The following is a 12,376-nucleotide window of genomic DNA, read 5'->3' as shown; positions in this document are numbered from 1 at the left end:
GAATAGGGAGCAATACCCAGATTCTGTTGAAAGCTATAATAATGCAGGCTGGGCTCGGTGGCTCACGCCTGCAATCCTAGCACTTCGAGAAGTGAAAGCAAGAGGATTGCCAGAGCCCAAGTGTTCGACACTAGCCTGGGCAACTTGGCAAGACATTGTTTCTACAATAAAATAAAATAAAACTAACTTGATATAGTGGCATGTCTGAGGTTCCAGCTACTTGGAAGGCATGGATAACACAGACTCTAACTCAAAAAAAAATTGGTAATGCAGAAATTCTGTAGGTTGCTTTCTTACAGCTAATTTTATAGTCCAAAAGGTATAGAGGGTTGATAATCCAGTATAATTCATAGACTTTAATAAAGGATACTATATATTTTGTCCTTTACTGAAGCAAATTTATCCTTAAGACAAATGAAACAATCAATATAACAATCTCAGCTGAGTCATGATAATCTAGTATTTTCTACTCAAACTGAATGAGAATATCCTTTTGAAGGGTCAATTGTGCATTTAAGATATTGATGTCAATGAGAAGAAAGAGGAGCACTGCTCTCCTTGGATGAACTCTACTCTAAAGCTACAGTTAGGTCTTTAAAAATTTAATGATTTTTTTTAATTGAAGTCTCACTCCATCACCCAGGCTGGAGTGCAGTGACACACTCACACCCACCCCAGCACAGACCTGCTGGGCTCTGGTGATCCTTCTACCTCAGCCTTCCAAGTAGCCAGAACTACAGGCATGTGCTACCACACCCAGCTAATTTTTTATTTATTGTAGAGATGAAATCTCTCCAAGTTGCCCAGGCTGGTCTCGAACCCGCAGACTCAAGCAATCCACTCACCTTGGCCTCCCAAAGTGCTGGGATTACAGGCTGAGCAATCAAGCCCAGCTAATTTTTATTTTATAAATTGAAGTGATGCCAGAGAAGACTGAGTTTGAGACTTGGTGAAGGATATATTATGAGTAAAGGGCACAGAGGACATTGGGTTACAGGTACTCAGCATGTGACTCTTCAAGTCTCCCTAACTCCTTCTAGAAGACTTGTTTGTGCTGTTGATACTAACATTCTACCTGCTCAGGAGGAGAACTTATCAAGCATCTTCTATCCCCAACTACATTATCCTGAAATCACAGTATATTAACATATATTTGCAAAAACTTTCACGAGTCAGACCATCTAAGGCTAACATTTAGCATCCAGGAGCAATCCTTGATAAGCTACCAGCACTATCTTATTGCATTGCCTGAAGTCGATATAATAATGATTAGACATCACACACTCACCATCATCTTGCAACAGTATAAGGAAGAGGAGGCTATAAGGGGCATGTGCATGCAACTCTTTGTAGAGGGCCAAGCAAAGCAGACCTGACCCATCTTACCACATAAATGGGAAGACATGTCTGAATGTTGGTTGTGTCATGATACTTTATAGGCATAACAAAACCCAACTGCATTTTTTTTTGGTCATAGCCTCAAGTCATTAACTTGCCAAAGGAGAGGCACTACCCCTAGACCCTGCTGTGGGAACCATTTGGTTGTTCAAATACCTGTCACAAGGTATAGACAGCTACTGACTAGCTGCCAAAATCAGAAACTGTAATAACTATTTATAATTATTTCTTCACAGTGAAAAGTTGGGGCATGTATAATAGGTATGTTGTTGCTCTAAACCAAAAAGATGACAGATATTACTTTTTTTTTCGAAGTTTTTGGAAGACTCTGCTCCCCAGAAAAAGCTTATTTTTCATACACACAAGAAACAGGTATAAACATCCCAGATCTTTATTAATACTGTTCAAGGATCTGTGAATGGAAATTCAAAAGTAAGCACAGTCTGTGCTGATCAGTTTAATACAGTGTTTTTCTTTTTTTTAATTTAATTTAATTTAATTTTTTTTTTTTGAGTGGGACTCTCACTCTGTCACCCAGACTGGAGTGCAGTGGCCGCTCTTGGCCACCACAGCCTCGACCTGCTAAGCTCCGGCGATCCTTCTGCCTCAGCCTTCCGAGTAGCCGGAATTGCAGGTGCACGCTACCACACCCGGCTAATTTTTTTGATTTATTGTAGAGATGAGGTCTTGCCTACTCAGGCGGGTCTCAAACCCGTGGGCTCAGGCAATCCACTCACCTCAGCCTCCCAAAGGCGTGGGATTACAGGCTGAGCCACAACAATTTTTTTTAATCGCCTCCCTGCCCACAGAAAGACTTTCTATATTTTCCCTTAAAGTTTTCACAGATTTGAGGTCAGTTGATGACTGTTACTACCATCCATAGGTAAGGTAAATTGGAAATAGTAGGATTTTATTGTTACTATTATCAGCACTGGATATCTCACTTTATGATTTTTATTTGGAGAGAGACAAACATCCTTCTCCTTTGGAGTAAAAAATTTAGAATTGTAAACGGTATGATTTTTTTTCCCCTTCCAACTTGGGGAGAAAAAATTGCAGCAGTCATTTTTACATTGGATTCTTTTGTTGTTGTTAAAAGATGATTTCTTTTTAGTTTTGCAGTTATTTAAAAATTAGCAGTGAAGACTGTAGACAGTGTAACTCTGAGTTTTAACTTTTTAAATAAGGTTTTCAGAAACAGTGAATTTTTCCTGTTTTAATTTTTAGAGTTATTTAACTTTGTGAGCTAATTAAATTACAAACTAAAGTGGAAAAAGTTACATCTTGAGCCGGGCTCGGTGGCTCAGCCCCTAATCCCGCGTCTTTGGGAGGCTGAGGTGAGTGGATTGCCTGAGCCCCCGAGTTCGACACCCACCTGGGCAACGAGACCTCAACTCTACAATAAATAAAAAAAAAAAATCAGCTGGGCATGGTAGCGCATGCCTGTAATTCAAGCTACTTGGAAAGCTGAGGCGGAAGGATCACCAGAGCCCAGCAGGTTGAGGCTGCGGTGGCCGGGAGCGGCCACTGCACTCCAGTCTGGGCGACAGAGTGAGACTCCAACTCAAAAAAAAAAAGTTACATCTTTGGGGAATGCAAACTTTTACATTTTATACATTAGGAGTGGATTATAGTTAAGGGGGGGAGGACCACAGTGGAGAGGATGAATGCAGTGGCATTTGACTTATATGATTGAATGGGAAAGGAACATCCAGTCATCTCATTATATATTAAAATGTGCATTAAGATAAAAATGAGCCAGGCGCGATGACCTGTAATCTCAGCACTTTAGGAGGCAGAGGAGAGAGGATTACCTGACCAGACCAACTTGGCAATTTGGAGAGCACTCATCTTTATAAAAAATCAAAAAAATGGGGACTTCCAGCAAGATGGTGATGGGGCAACCTGGTCTGTGAAACCCTCTGCAAAGGAGAACTGCAGTGGGTCTCTGGCTCTCGCCCCAGGGGCTGCGGACCCCAAAATCATAGCCTGCTCTTCATACGGAGCTCGGCTATTGCCACCACTGGGGCATCACAGCGGACTGGAAAGCCACTGCAGCGCAGACGCCGCTGCCACAGCCGCTGCAACCACCGCAGCCGCCGCCGGTAGCACATTGCACCACCCAGGTCGGAGGCGATCCACGACTTCAGTCCTTGAAGCCCCTTCAGGGAAGATCTGCTGGGATCACTGCCAACTCTCCTGCGACCGTGACGTCCTGCTCTCCGTGAGTCACCTGCCTGTGCCCTGAGGTAGGCACCCATCTCCAGTCTCGCCGGTTCCTGTCAGGCCCCAACCCCCTCTGGGGCGAGCAGCTGAGATAGCACCACCTGCTGGCGATTCAAGGTAACAACACCGAAACGGGAGAAACAAGCTTGAAAAAGACATAGGCCAGAGTGGTGAACGGAGGGTGATTTGAACTGTCCTTCACAGCAGACCAGGGGCAACTGACCCTAACTGCAAACTAATTTACCTGCTTGAAAACAAAGCTAGAAATCAGAACTGAAAGGACATTGGACTTAAACGAAAAGTCTCAGAGTGTGCTTCATTGATTCTGTTAGTTTAATGACTTAATTCTATTCCTACTGTATTGTTCCTTTTTTTCTTTTTTCCTCTTCCTTTTCTTCTCTTTTCTTCTCTCTGTAAACCATATCTTCGTATAGAGGAACAGCACACCAATAAGGTGGCTGGTTAGCTTGTATGTTAGCATCACTATATGTTTTATTTTTTTGGTATGGGAGTTGGTTCATCAGTAGCTGTGGTCTATTGTTTTCATCTGTTTCAGTATAGGTCTCTCCATTTGTTGGCACACGTTTGTTTTCCCCCTTACTTCTCTATCTCCCCAACCCCCTCTTCAACCCACTGTCTGCTCCATTCTCTTCCCTCGGCTAACCACATTTTATTTCAGGGAGTAAACCTACAGCCCCACTGCACAGACAGATTCCAAGGCAGTGGGAAGTGGGTTCCAGATTATCCACACACCTGTCAGCGAATACCAGGACCTGCAGATAGATTTTGAATCACAGCTCCCCCCTTAAGTAAATCTCAAAACTGCAAAAAGGACCACCCCCAACCTACAGTGCAACTCCAGAATTGAACAAAGTAAGAGGGCATACATAAAGAATAGGAGATTGAACAAACAGAAGAAAAACCAATCCCTTTACCCCCGAATAACAGAATTAAAGAAGACGGTGACATGGAGGGAAGGAAAAAGTAGGGAGGGGGAAAAACCGCACAAATGAAGAAAAACTAAAAGAAGAAAATAGGTCTCACACAGACCCCTGGGAGATCAGACACTGAGAAAACAGATTCTGGAACAAAAACAATGAAGAGCCCTCAGAATGACTGGTCACATGCAACAAACCCAGACATCAAGACATTAATGGAGAGAATTTAAAAAATTGAGGAGAGACAAGAGGAAAATAGGAAGGAGCTGATGTCAGAAATAACAGCAGTAAAGAATACTGTGATGGAAATGAATAACAGACTAATAAGCATGGAAAGCAGAATTAGCCAAGCAGAAGAGAGAATCTCAGAGCTCGAAGACCAAAACACAGAACTAACCCAAACTGTCAAAAGCATAGAAAAGAAACTCAAAAAGACAGAACAAAACCTGCAAGAGATGAATGATCACTGCAAGAGACCAAACCACAGTGATTGGGCTTCCTGAGGCAGAGAGAGAAACAGAAGCCACACTGGAACAAACATTTCATGAAATCATTCAAGAAAACTTCCCTCATCTCATCAAGGATGAAAAAATTCAAACACAAGAGATTCAGAGAACCCCTGCAAGACAACAAATGAGAAGACCAACTCCCAGACACATAATAATTTGCCTAAACAAAGTAGCTATAAAAGAAAAAATCCTAAAGGCAGCAAGAGAAAAAGGCCAGACTACCTACCAGGGAAGACCAATTAGAATAGCAGCAGATTTATCCACAGAAACACTTCAGGCTAGGAGAGCCTGGAGCCCTATCTTCAAAGTTCTAAAAGAGAAACAATTTCAACCAAGAATAACCTACCCAGCCAAACTAAGCTTCATTAGTGAGGGAGAATTGAAATCGTTTCCAGATATCCAATCCCTAAGAACCTACACTGCCACCAGACCAACTCTACAAGAAACACTTAAGAAAGTACTGAACACAGAAGAAAAAGAAAAAAGAACAACAACATTCTTCACAAGAGTACAGGCAAAAGATTAAAAACACACATGAGCCAACTCCAGAACCCAAAGAAAGACAACAAACAAACAGGAACAACTCTGTAAGAACCTTATGACAGGGATCAACTCTTGCATTTCAATTATTAGCCTAAATGTGAATGGACTAAATGCACCACTGAAAAGACATAGAATGGCAAAATGGATAAAATATCATCAGGCAACAATCTATTGCCTTCAAGAGACTCACCTCACTAGAAAGGACACCCACAGACTCAAAGTAAGAGAATGGGAAACAAACTTTCAGGCGAACGGAATACAAAAGAAAGGAGGAGTTGCGATCTTAATTTCAGACAAATTACCCTTCAAGCTACTAAAAATCAAAAAAGATACAGAAGGCCACTACATAATGATAAAAGGCTCAATCCATCAACAAGAAATATCTATCCTAAACATATATGCACCCAACATAGGTGCGCCAACTTTCATAAACCAACTTCTAGGAAAACTAAAGAAAGATATTGACTCTAACACCATCATAACTGGGGACTTTAATACCCCACTCACAACCTTAGACAGATCATCAGGACAAAAAATCAGCAGGAGATCCAGAACCTCAATGTGACTTTGGACCAAATGGACTTAATTGATACCTACAGAACACTCCATTCCAAAGACCACAGAATATACATTCTACTCATCACCGCAAGGAACGTATTCTAAGATCGACCACATAATTGGCCATAAATCAAGCATAAGCAAATTTAAAAGGACCGAAATTCTACCATGCACCTTCTCAGACTACAGTGGAATAAAAATAAACATTGACACCAACAAAGTCCCCCCAAAACCCACAAAGACATGGACACTAAACAACATGATGCTAAACAACTCCTGGGTCAATGAGGAAATCAAAACAGAGATCAAAAGATACCTGGAAACAAATGAAAATGAAGAAACATCTTATCAAAATCTCTGGGACGCCTTGAAAGCTATAGTAAGAGGGGAATTTATATCCCTACAAACACACATGAAGAAAATGGAAGGAACGCAAATTAACAACCTAACAAGCCACCTAAAGAAGCTGGAAAAGCAAGACCACAAAAACCCTAATTTCAGCAGAAGAATTCAGATCACCAAAATAAAAGCCCAAATCCAGGACATAGAAGACAAAAAGATAATACAAAAAAATCAATGAAACAAAAAGCTGGTTCTTCGAACGGATAAACAAGAACAATGGTCCCCTAGCTAGACTGACCAAGAAAAAACGAGAAAAAAATCAAATAAGCACAATCAGAAACACAAAAGATGAAGTCACATCTGACCCTGAAGAAATACAAAAGATCATTTACGTACATTTGTATGGAAACAAACTTGAAAACCTTAAGGAAATGGAGGACTTTCTGACATCACACAACCTACCTAGATTGGAACAAGCAGAAATTGAGACCCTAAATAGATCAATAACAATCAAGGAACTCTCCCCAAATCATTTTACAAAGCTAACATCACATTGATACCCAAGCCAGGTAAAGATCCAACAAAGAAAGAGAACTACAGGCCAATATCTTTGATGAACATAGATGCTAAAATTCTCAACAAGATCCTAGCAAACCGGATTCAGCAATACATCTCAAAAATCATCCATCATGACCAAGTAGGCTTCATTCCTGGAATGCAAGACTGGTTCAACATTCGTAAAACCATAAATGTAATTAAATACATCAACAGATGTCAAAAAAACCCCACATGATTATATCATTAGATGCTGAAAAAACTTTTGATAAAATCCAGCACCTCTTCTTGATAAAAACCCTTGAACCTCTAGGCATACAGGGAACATACCTCAAAATAGTAAAAGCCATCTATGAGAAACCCACAGTCAGCATACTTCTAAATGGACAAAAATTGGAACCATTTCCCCTGAAAACTGGAATAAGACAAGGATGCCCACTCTCACCCCTCCTGTTCAACATAGTATTGGAAGTCCTGGCTCGAGCAATCAGAGAAAAGGAGGCAATCAGGGGTATCCAAATAGGAAAAGAGGAAGTCAAGTTATCTCTCTTTGCAGATGATATGATTGTGTACCTTGAAAACCCAAGAGAATCTGTCAAAAACCTCCTTACACTGATAAAGGCCTTTGGCAAAGTCTCAGGATACAAAATAAATGTACAAAAGACAATCGCATTTCTCTACACCAATAATAAACTAATAGAAACCCAAATAAAAAACACAATTCCATTCACATTAGCCACAAAAAAAAAATGAAATACCTTGGTATCTTCCCAACCAGAGATGTGAAAGACCTTTACAATGAAAATTACAAAACACTGCTCAAAGAAATCAAAGATGACACAAACAAGTGGAAAAATATCCCATGCTCATGGATTGGAAGTATCAAAATTATGAAGATGTCCATCTTACCTAAGGCAATCTACAAATTCAATGCAATACCCATCAAATTACCAGCAACATTCTTCTCAGACCTAGAAAAGACAACACAGGAATTCATATGGAAACACAAATGTCCAAGAATAGCCAGAACAATCCTCAGCAAAAAAACAAAGCAGGTGGTATCACATTACCAGAATTCAAACTTTACTATAAAGCTACAATCATCAAAACAGCTTGGTATTGGTATAGGAACAGGCATATAGATCAATGGAATAGAATTGAGATTCCAGAAGCAAAACCTCAATTTCTCAACCATCTCATCTTCGACAAGGTCTCCATCACCTACCACTGGGGAGAGGAGAACCTATTCAGTAAATGGTGCTGGGAAAACTGGCTGACCACATGCAGAAGATTGAAACAGAACCCCTATCTGTCCCCATGCACAAAGGTTAACTCCAAATGGATCAGAGACCTAAATGTAAAACCTCAAGCCATAAGAACCTTAGAAAATGAAGGACATACCCTCATGGAAATTGGAACTGGCCTCCAATTCCTGAATAAAACCCGAAACCCACAGGTCATAAGAGAGAAGATAGACAAGTGGGACCTTATTAAACTGACAAGCTTCTGCAAGGCCTAAGAAACCATCAAGAGAGCAGGGAGACAGCCTACAGACTGGGAAAAAATATTTGCCAACACCAGGTCTGACAAAGGCTTAACATCCTGGATCTTCAAGGAATGAAAACGTGCTGAAAAGAAAAAAACAAACAACCTCATTATCAAATGGGCAAAAGATATGAACAGATACTTCACAAAAGAGGACATCTAAGCAGCCAACAAATACATGAAGAAATGTTCAAACTCACTAATCATCAGGGAGATGCAAATCAAAACCACACTGAGATAACACCTAACTCCAGTCAGAATGGCAATTATCAACAACTCAAAAAATAACAGCTGCTGGAGAGGGTGTGGTGAAAAGGGAACACTTCTACACTGTTGGTGGAAGTGTAAACTAGTGCAACCTCTATGGAAAGCAGTGTGGCGATTCCTAAAAGCTCTGAATATCAACCTCCCATACGACCCCCCGATCCCCCTACTGGGAATATACCCTGAAGACCTCAAATCACTCTATAAAAAAGATACCTGCACACGTATGTTTATCGCAGCGTTGTTCACAATAGCAAGAACCTGGAAACAACCATGCTGCCCATCAAAAGAGGACTGGATTAAAAAAATGTGGTACATATACATGATGGAATACTACACAGCCATAACAAAGAACAAAATCATGAATTTTGCAGCAACCTGGGTGGAACTAGAGTCTATAATACTGAGTGACCTCTCACAGAAACAAAGATCCGAGTATCACATGTTCTCACTCATATAATGGACCTTGAACATCCAATGTAAAACTATAAGAAAATGACTGATGGTACTGGGAAACTATTGGGGGAGGGTGATGGGATTAACAGTAGCAAATGTTTGTCTGGGGAAGGGGAAACACCTCTTTTCAATAGGGTGCCTGAATGAAACGTAATTGTACACCTAACCCTTAACTGTACCCCACAAAACCATAATAAAAAATATTGGTTTAATAAAAAAAGACTTGTATCTCAAATACATAAAGAATTCTTAAAATTCAGTAATATGTCAATAAATAACCATTGTTCATTTTAAAAATGGATAGATTATTTGAAATGATTCTTTATCAAAGAAAATGAATGGAAAATAAGCACAGGAAAAGACAGTGAACATTATATGTCATTACGGAAATGTAAATTAAAACCAAAACAAGATAACACTAAATACATTTTATAATGCCTAAAATTCAAAAGGCTTATTATACTAATTTAAAAAGAATGTGACAGAGTTAGAACTTTTATACATTGCTGATGGGAAAGTGAAATAGTACAACCACTTTAGGAAACAATATGGCAGTTTCTTTCCAAGTTAATGATATGCCTAAAATATGACTCAGTCATTTCACTCCTAGATAGTCACTCGAGAAATAAAAGACTTATGTACAAAGGGCCATAGCAGCTTTATTTATAATAGCCCCAAATTAGAAACAATCCAAATGTTCATCAACAGAGATAACTGTTGTACAAATATGATATGTCCATAATGACTACTACTTGGCAATAAAAAGGAATAAATTAATATACACATCAACATGGATAAGTCTCAAGACAATTATGCGAGTAAAAGAAGCCAGACCCCAAAAAAAGAGTATGTAATGAATTTGTAATGTGTTGAGTTGGCTAGTCTAAACTATCCAAAAATTCCCTTTCCTATGTGTTTTCCATTAGAGTTTGCAACAAGGGCAATGATCTTGAGACTTCAGACGGGTGGGAGGAAGGCAGCAGCCATTTTGAAGCAGCATCTGGGCCTGCAATTACTCCACTATCCCTGGAGTCTCCAGTTTTTCTGACTTTTGGACCAAGTATGTGTTATGCTCATGACAAAAGTCTCTGGATTCTGCAGGATAACCTCATCAGCAACATCAGAGGCAACAAGAATGGACAAGAATTTCAGTTTGTCCTTGTGAAATGACAGTTCATGCTTATCCGTTCCAGCTGGCTTGTGGCCTTTCCTTCCTGACTGTCTGCAATGTAGGAAAGAACTGGCATATTCCCAACACTAATTTCCTAGTTTAAGCTGCCTGAAAAGAAAATTCAAGAAGTCTTTTGGTCTTTGTTGTGCCACCTTCATTGTGTAGAGGAAGTGGTAGAAAATACATTTAGTAACAGGAAGTACTTTTAACTCCTGGAAAATTTCAGTCTAGAAGAAAATGTTCCAAAATGTGTTTTTCTTTTCCTATTATCTGTATGTTTGTGTTTTTCTACATTTAATATGAAGTAATTGTATAATTAAATAAAAGAAAAATGTGGCACATTCTCTGATTGTATTTCTCTTTTTCATGGAAAATCCTTTTATATGTATTTTAAAAAATAAAGAATCTTACCGTATACAGTTGATAGAGTAAATGACTATTTTCTATGACATGAGAATCTACAAAGCATCTACAAAGGTAGAATATATGAAAACATGTTAAACACAGTCCATTGATATTCTCTGACCTCTGAGAACTTATCAACAAGGATTCAGTTATTTAATTTTATTAAACCTCTCATTATTTTATTCCTCTGGAAGGCCAAGGTAGTGAAACTATGTTCTGAGAGAACAAATGTTCTGTGAGAAACAAAATGGGTTTATTTGTGCATTTTACTTTGGTCTTCTTACTGGTTTCCTTAGCACAGGACATGAAATGTCCAGGAATAAGATGCTCTCTATTGATTCTTCTCAGTGTGAAATTTACAGTTTTCTAAGTCATAACTTTAGCACAGTTAAAAAAGTTTACCTGATAATAATAGAACTCTAGGAAGTTTGTATTTTGTATTTAAAATGCTGTATCTGGCCGGGCTCAGTGGCTCAGCCTGTAATCCCAGCAGTTTGGGAAGCCGAGGTGAGTGGATTGCCTGAGCCCGCGGGTTCGAGACCTGCCTGGGCAACTTGGCGAGACCTCATCTCTACTATAAATCAAAAATTAGCCGGGCGTGGTAGTGCACGCCTGTAGTTCCAGCTCCTTGGAAGGCTGAGGCGAAAGGATCGTCGGAGCCCAGAAGGTCGAGGCTGCGATGGCCGGGAGCGGCCATTGCACTCCAGTCTGGGTGACAGACTGAGACTCCAACTCAAAAAAAAAAATTAAAAATAAATAAATAAATAAACAAAAATAAAATGCTGTATCTTCTTGTTCAGTTTCACAAACTTTCATTCAACAACTTTTATAGACACTAGGGTTAAAGACAAATGAGACCCAAGCCCTGTCCCAAGGGGGCTCAACACATGACTAGAAAGCAACATATGCTAAGATAATCACAGAGTAGAAACAGGAAGCATGGAGGAAGGGCACCTACCGAAAACTTTTTTTGGGGGATAGTGGGGGCTGCAATATCAGGTAAGGCTTCCCAGAAAAGGTCGTGCTTAATCTTAGTTGATCCAGCTTGGTGGTCTTAGCTAGGAGACAGACTCCTCCCCAGGCCTGGGCCTTTGGGAGTAATCTACATAATTACATAAAATAATTTGTGTTTTGCCTAGCAAGAGTCCAGTTTCAAAATTTTGCTTTACCAGAGATGTTTAGTCTTCTCTGCTTCAGAGGAAAAGGGAAAAGACACATAGAAGATAATCCTAGGCTTCTGAGTTTTCAAGGAACCAGACCAAGGACTATATACATTTTAAGGAATTTTTCAGGAGTGATTTTTAATTTTTTTTGTTTTTGTTTTTGTTTTTGTTTTTTTGAGTTGGAGTCTCACTCTGTCGCCCAGACTGGAGTGCAATGGCCGCTTCCGGCCACCGCAGCCCCGACCTGCTGGGCTCCGGCGATCCTTCCGCCTCAGCCTTCCAAGTAGCCGGAATTACAGGCAT

The sequence above is a fragment of the Carlito syrichta genome, unplaced genomic scaffold (genome assembly GCF_000164805.1).
Source record: "Carlito syrichta isolate Samal-C Ts95f unplaced genomic scaffold, Tarsius_syrichta-2.0.1 Scaffold302333, whole genome shotgun sequence".
NCBI lineage: Eukaryota > Metazoa > Chordata > Mammalia > Primates > Tarsiidae > Carlito > Carlito syrichta.
This window is presented reverse-complemented; position numbering follows the sequence as displayed.